The sequence below is a fragment of the Sphaerodactylus townsendi genome, linkage group LG09 (genome assembly GCF_021028975.2).
Source record: "Sphaerodactylus townsendi isolate TG3544 linkage group LG09, MPM_Stown_v2.3, whole genome shotgun sequence".
NCBI classification, from domain to species: Eukaryota; Metazoa; Chordata; class Lepidosauria; order Squamata; family Sphaerodactylidae; genus Sphaerodactylus; species Sphaerodactylus townsendi.
Window position 1 is genome coordinate 44,208,020 of NC_059433.1, and position 7,015 is coordinate 44,215,034.

The following is a 7,015-nucleotide window of genomic DNA, read 5'->3' on the forward strand; positions in this document are numbered from 1 at the left end:
AAAAGCAGGAAGCCAGCAAGGGAAGCGGTAGGCCCGTTAGATGACAAAGGAACAAAGGGTGTGCTAAAAGATGGCAGGGAGATTGCAGAGAAGCTGAATGAATTCTTTGCATCTGTCTTCACCCAAGAGGAGGTGAGGAACATTCCTGCACCTGAACCAAGCTTCTTAGGAGGTGAATCCGAGGAACTAGCGAAGATAGTGGTAGACAAGGAAGAAGTTCTGGCAGCCATTGATAAACTAAATGTTACCAAATCCCCTGGCCCAGATTGCATTCACCCAAGAGTTCTTAAAGAGCTCAAGCATGAAATTGCTGATGTTCTCACTTTAATATGCAACTTATCCTTGAAATCAGGCTCCATCCCTGAAGACTGGAAGATGGCCAATGTCACACCAATCTTTAAGAAAGGATCTAGGGGGGACCCGGGACATTACAGGCCAGTCAGTTTGACATCTGTTCCTGGTAAATTAGTAGAATCTGTCATTAAAGATAAAATTATTAAACATGTAGAAAAGCAAGACCTGCTGAGAAAGAGTCAGCATGGCTTTTGCAGAGGCAAATCCTGTCTTACAAACTTACTAGAGTTCTTTGAGGGTGTAAGCAGGCATGTGGATAAGGGGGAACCAGTGGACATTGTCTACTTGGATTTCCAAAAGGCTTTTGACAAAGTTCCTCACCAGAGACTATTGAGAAAACTCAGCAATGAAGGAATAAGAGGGGAAGTCCTCCTATGGATTAAAAACTGGTTGAGAAACAGGAAGCAAAGAGTGGGTGTAAATGGGAAATTCTCACAATGGAGATGTCGGGAGTGGTGTCCCCAAAGGATCCATTATTGGGACCAGTGCTCTTTAACCTATTCATAAATGACCTGGAAGTAGGGGTGGGTAAGCGTGGTGGCCAAGTTTGCAGATGATACCAAATTATGTAGGGTGGGTGAGAACCACAAAGGGTTGCGAGGAGCTCAAAGCCCGGACCTTGATAAATTAGGTGAGTGGGCTAAGAAATGGCAAATGCAGTTCAATGTAGCAAAATGCAAAGTGATGCACATAGGGGCAAAAAATCCAAACTTCACATACACGCTACAGGGGTCAGTGCTATCAGTCACAGACCAGGAAAGGGATTTGGGCGTCTTAGTTGATAGTTCCATGGGAATGTCAACTCAATGTATGGCAGCTGTGAAAAAGGCAAACTCTATGCTGGGTATAATTAGGAAAGGGAATTGATAATAAAATTGCAAAGATTGTCATGCCCTTATATAAAGGCGTAGGGCGACCGGGCTTGGAGTACTGTGTCCCGTTCTGGTCTCCGCATCTCAAAAGGATATTGAAGAGATAGAAAAAAGTGCAGAGAAGGGCAACAAGGATGATTGAGGGACTGGAGCACCTTCCTTATGAGGAAAGGCTGCAGTGTTTGGGACTCTTTAGTTTGGAGAGGAGACGTCTGAGGGGGGATATGATTGAAGTCTATAAAATTATGCATGGGGTAGAAAATGTTGACAGAGAGAAATTTTTCTCTCTTTCTCACAATACTAGAACCAGAGGGCATTCATTGAAAATGCTGGGGGGAAGAATTAGAACTAATAAAAGGAAACACTTCTTCACGCAACGTGTGATTGGTGTTTGGAATATGCTGCCACAGGAGGTGGTGATGGCCACTAACCTGGATAGCTTTAAAAGGGGCTTGGACAGATTTATGGAGGAGAAGTCGATTTATGGCTACCAATCTTGATCCTCTTTGATCTGAGATTGCAAATGCCTTAACAGTCCAGGTGCTCGGGAGCAACAGCCGCAGAAGGCCATTTCTTTCACATCCTACATGTGAACTCCCAAAGGCACCTGGTGGGCCACTGCGAGTAGCAAGAGAGCTGGACTAGATGGACTCTGGTCTGATCCAGCTGGCTTGTTCTTATGTTCTTATGTTCTTAAGACTATACCTTTAAATGTATTATGACTGCAAGACTTGAGAGAATGATTGCTTCTGCCCTCTCATGAAATCTTTGTTTTTGGGAGTACAACAAACAATATTAGTAACATGTGAGAGATATGAAAATATCTTCATTGAAGACTTGCTGAGCAGGAATCTTTAAAGCACTGAGCTTATCTGATAAAATTAAGATGATCTGATTATTAAATATCCTCCTAATAATATGAGAAGTTTTAAACTTACTGTTGGAAAGATAATTTTTAAAATGATTTTGGTGATCCTTGTCTGAGTAATCATAGAATACAACCTGGAAAACCCGCAACACCTTAGTGATTCCGGCCGTGAAAGTTTCCAACAATACACCGAATCATAGAATAATATCAGAAAGAGGGGGTGATCTGTGTGTTTCAGGGATCTGAATGTCAAACTAGATTTGGAAAGGCCCAGGTTCAATGTGCCTTAAAGCTTACTGTGTGACCTTGGGACAGTCACAGTGGTGGGATTCAGCAGGTTCGCACCACTTCGGCAGAACCAGTTGCTAAAATGGTGCTTGTAAACAACCAGTTGTGAAATTATTTGAATCCCACCACTGGACAGTTACCCCCCTCTCTCAATGTAACCTATTTCATAGGGTTGTTATAAGGATACAATTACTACCGTAAGCCACTTTTGAGACTGAAGCAGTTTGAAAGTTGTTTGTGATGGGAGACTGGCTGATCTTGCTGCTGTCCCTCCCCTCCCGTCCCCACACATACCAGTAAAAGGCAAAAACCTAATTAGATGCATTGAAGTCCTTGAGTACACTTAAGATTGCTATTTGAATTCGGACCATGGAGAGCAAATAATTCCATGGAACTATATTCCAGCTTCCTATTTTTCTTGCTTGTTTTTTTCTGCTTGCTTTATTGTAGCTTATTGTAACTCAAACAGATGAAATAACTCCTTTGGCTACACTTGCTACTGAGGCACAGGGGCTTTGTCTTGATAATGTAGCACTAGGTAACAAGAAAAAGGCGTCTGGTGACAAAAAAGGTAAGAATTTTTATTTTTGCAGACATATTTCCAAGAATAATATATTTGAAGTCCATGATTATTTTCTTCTATAGTCACCTGCAGGTATTTTCCCATGTGAAAAAAAAATCTTGTTTTCCCATTGTTCCATATTATTTTAAATGGAAAATATATACTGTTTCTTCATAAGATCCTATGAATTTTAATTTTTGTTCTAATTAAAACAAAGTATAGTTTATTTGGAGTTCCTGAAATGTGCTGATCATTGAAATCCCAACTGTTAGAAAACTTCTGTTTAAATCATATACCAAACTAGCTAAGACTTTTACATTGTAATCTTAAACAGAGTTAAACCTTTCTATATCTATTTAAGTCAGCGGGTATAACTCTACTAAGGATGACACTCCTCATGAACAAAGCTATTGCCTTGGTAGTTCAAGCTGTGACCCTGAGCACATTTTTCTGGAAGATGGTTCAAATAAAATTAATAGGATTTATCCTATTGTTATCCCACTTTTGGATATGATTGCCAGGATTTTGGCAGCATGAAACAGCCCTTAGTTCCAGTTATGAAGGGCATAGATTTAAATCACAATCCTATGCAGTTTCTCCAGTGGAACACTATGTAGACCAGTGGTGGCGAACCTTTGGCACTTTGGCCATGCTGGCAGGGGCTGATGGGAATTGTAGTCCATAACATCTGGAGTGCCAAAGGTTCGCCACCACAGATGTAGACAGACTGATACAAATGTACTTATGGCTTATGCACTAGAAAGATGCCCATCATCTGGATGGTTGCATTGGAGTTAGTGAAGCAGAATGCTCTTGTCACAGAAATTGTAGTCTACAGGCCTTGGTGTGTGGTGACAATGCCATAGGACAGGGGTGGCCAACCTATGGCACTCCAGATGTTCATGGCCGACTGGCCATGCTGGCAGAGGCTGATGGGAATTGTAATCCATGAACATCTGGAACGCCATAGGTTGGCCACCCCTGCCATAGGATGTAGGAAGAGAAGAGCAGGCCAGACTGAGCTTGTCAAGGATGCACCTGAGAGGGCCTATAATACCATGGCACGGACCTTCCCTCACTTTTCTGCTTTATTGCTGCTTTTGAGACCTTGCAACACTGAAGAACTTCCTACACACACAGTAACTTTATATTCTCTTTGGATCAGGGGAATACATATATGGGGAAAATGTATTATTTCTCTTGAATTAGATTTCACTAAGCCATGTGTAGAAGAGATTATTGCTACAGAAGAGACACCTGATCCAAATGAAATTCCAATTTTGGAAGACTGAAATGATCCTGAAGACATCTGGCAAACTAAAGGAATCCCAGGACATGCCAGTGCCAGAGACAAGACTTCATCTCAGATGGATTCATGAACAGAAGTCGGAACAGAAAAAATGTCCGAGAGAAAACATCCTATACAGGGGTGCTTTATCATAATACTGCACTATTATGAAATGAATGGCTGTATTGGATGATGCAGTACAAATATACTACCATTTAATGGATTCACTGCACGTTTGCTGCTGTATTCTGGATGTACTTTTATTTGATATAGACGGCTTCTGCATTGGGCTTATCTTGATGCAGAATTCCAATTCACTGATAAAATCATGAATAACTTATAAGGGCATGCTTTCACACAGGTATACACAAAGTAATGGAAATCAGGTTGCTCGCTGCATATGTCATGTGATAATTGTTTGATTCCAAATACGTCAAGCCTAGTTTAAATGTCTAAGGACAACAGGAACATTTGCATCCTATTAACTTGTAATACATTTACTACCTTGCAAAAGTGCTCATTGACAGAACAATGTGCTTGTGAAATATAATGTTATCATCCTGTCATGCTTATAGGCTTGGCAGCAAAGAACAACTTCCACATACACCAGATAGTGTCTGCTGTGGAGTGAGCTTCATCTTGCATTAGTGCTTCCATTTGCACATGATCAATAGTTTTCAATGAGCCTTGTGTAAACTGAAGGGCTAGTGCAAGAGGAAGCAAGCTCTACAGCAGACATTGAATTTGTTCATAGTATCTAAACCAGAACCCACAAATGGGGATTTGTACTGGTTTATCAGAATCTACAAAACATTGGGGCTATGTAATAATGCAAAATGATTGTTACTTAAACATGCAATAGGTGGGATGAAAGGTGAGATCCCAGAAACTAAGCAGGGTCAGCTCTGACTAGTATTTGGATGGGAGACTTCCACATATTACCAGAGCTAAGACATGTAATCAGGCAATGACAAATCACCTCTGAACATCTCTTGCCTTGAAAAATCCACTAGGGTCACCATAAGTCAGTTATGAGTTGACTAGCAGGAAAGCCCATTTCAAAATGAAATAAAATGGGCTGTAGACGGTGGGGGTGGGGAAGAGGGCAGGCAGGATAGGCCTGTTCTCCCTCCCCCGCCCCCCGTCCTCCATGCTGGATTCAGTGTGCTGAGTCCAGCATGGAGGGTGGGACCTGATTCTCCCCCACTTTGCTTCCCAAGGCCCACAGATCTTAAGAAAAGGGGTGGTTGGAATGTGAGGAATGTACTTCCAACAAATTTGTGCGCAGAACTCACTTTGAGTCCTGGGCGCCCTTTGGCTGTGGGTTTATCATTGGACGTACCAACTCCTTAGCGAATTATGTTTAAGGATGGCAAAAAGAAAAAAAGCTGGGGTGAAAAGTGATGTATAAGAATTATTTTATTTTCCAAATACATTGACTGATGATAATTCTGACATTAACAGTGCAATCCCAAGCACAGTTACACCTTTTAAATCAGCTGAAGTCAATGGGCTTAGAAAGGTGAAACTGTTTAGAATTCCACCGTAAGTTTCTCAAGAGAGTGGACAGTATTCACATTTTTATATAGACTGAAGTTAGGTAAAATTATGCTTTATGTCATTAAGTAAGAGGTCTGAAGGCATCTTAAGACATATTTTACGTATTTCTGAAAACTTTTGAGGAAGCAGAAGCAAATCAGCGAACTACCTGACAGAAAAGATTTTTCTGCCTTCTGAGCAGCCAGTTGGCAGCTGCATTTCTGGTAATTTTATAATAGAATGACTTAAAATGGATTTACCTTTTTCCCATCAACCACTAAAGAAGTCAAATGGAGATTTCAGTTAACTGAAAAGTTTTTTAAACTTTTTCTGGGAACAGATTGCTGTTGATAAAGAAAACCTTTCAGAGGACTGCACAGCTGAAGTTTTAAGTAGAACTAAGTCCATAATGAAAGACAAGCAGAACCATATAGCAACATATAAAGTGCTGCATATAACTAGAGTATTATAGATTGCAAGAAGCCATCATTCAGTAACCATGCAGATGGTGAATGTGACTTGCCTCCCACCGCATGGAGTCTGTACATGTTGGGGCCATACGGTTAGGGAGAAGGGCAGGATTATTTAAAACTAATCTGTAATGAACTTCACTTAGCCAGAACCTGAATAAAACACTTGTTGCTGATCATGGTTTGAAGGGCCAGTTACCAAGACTGGGGCCTGAACCGCACCTTATCTATTTCCAATGCTGAAAACATTCAGAAAAAAAATATTCAACACTTGTATGCTTTTATTCTATTTTGCTGATACAAAATCTAGATGTCTTCAATATATGTGTACGTTCACTAACGGTAAGCAGAAAGTAGCTCCAGCAACTTTAGTCCAAATTAGTGGCTGTTTTTGTAACTTGCAGCAGCTGTGATTTTTTTACGAGCATGGGCACTGTTGGAATAAACTTGCCAATGCCCTTATGTGAGTGCCAAAGTAGTATTTACAATGCATATTAATTGCCTGGGCTGCACAGCAGCAAAGCCAAAGCACTTGGTTTTTGGTTTGTTAGCATTCTGATCCCAAAAGGATTTATTTGAAACAATATTCCTTTGACTTCAGTGAAAATATTTCTAACGCAGGGTTCATGGTATCCACAGTCACCATGGTGCCAATCAGCTCATGGCCTGGTGCCTACTGAACTTTTCAGAAACTAAGTATAAGGTAAGGGCAGGATGACAAGTGAATGCCAAGCTTGTGGTTCCATTCCCATTCAGTCTTGTCTAATTTTTTAT

The 7,015-nt window shown here is 40.9% G+C and overlaps 1 long non-coding RNA gene across 1 annotated transcript; it reads left to right on the forward strand.

The window, feature by feature from the left end:
* The first annotated feature begins 2,832 nt into the window (after window positions 1-2,832).
* Window positions 2,833-4,460, forward strand: LOC125439045. Its single transcript, XR_007245471.1, has 2 exons — window positions 2,833-2,953; window positions 4,154-4,460. It is a non-coding gene; the product is annotated as an uncharacterized LOC125439045 (long non-coding RNA).
* The last annotated feature ends 2,555 nt before the right edge of the window (window positions 4,461-7,015 follow it).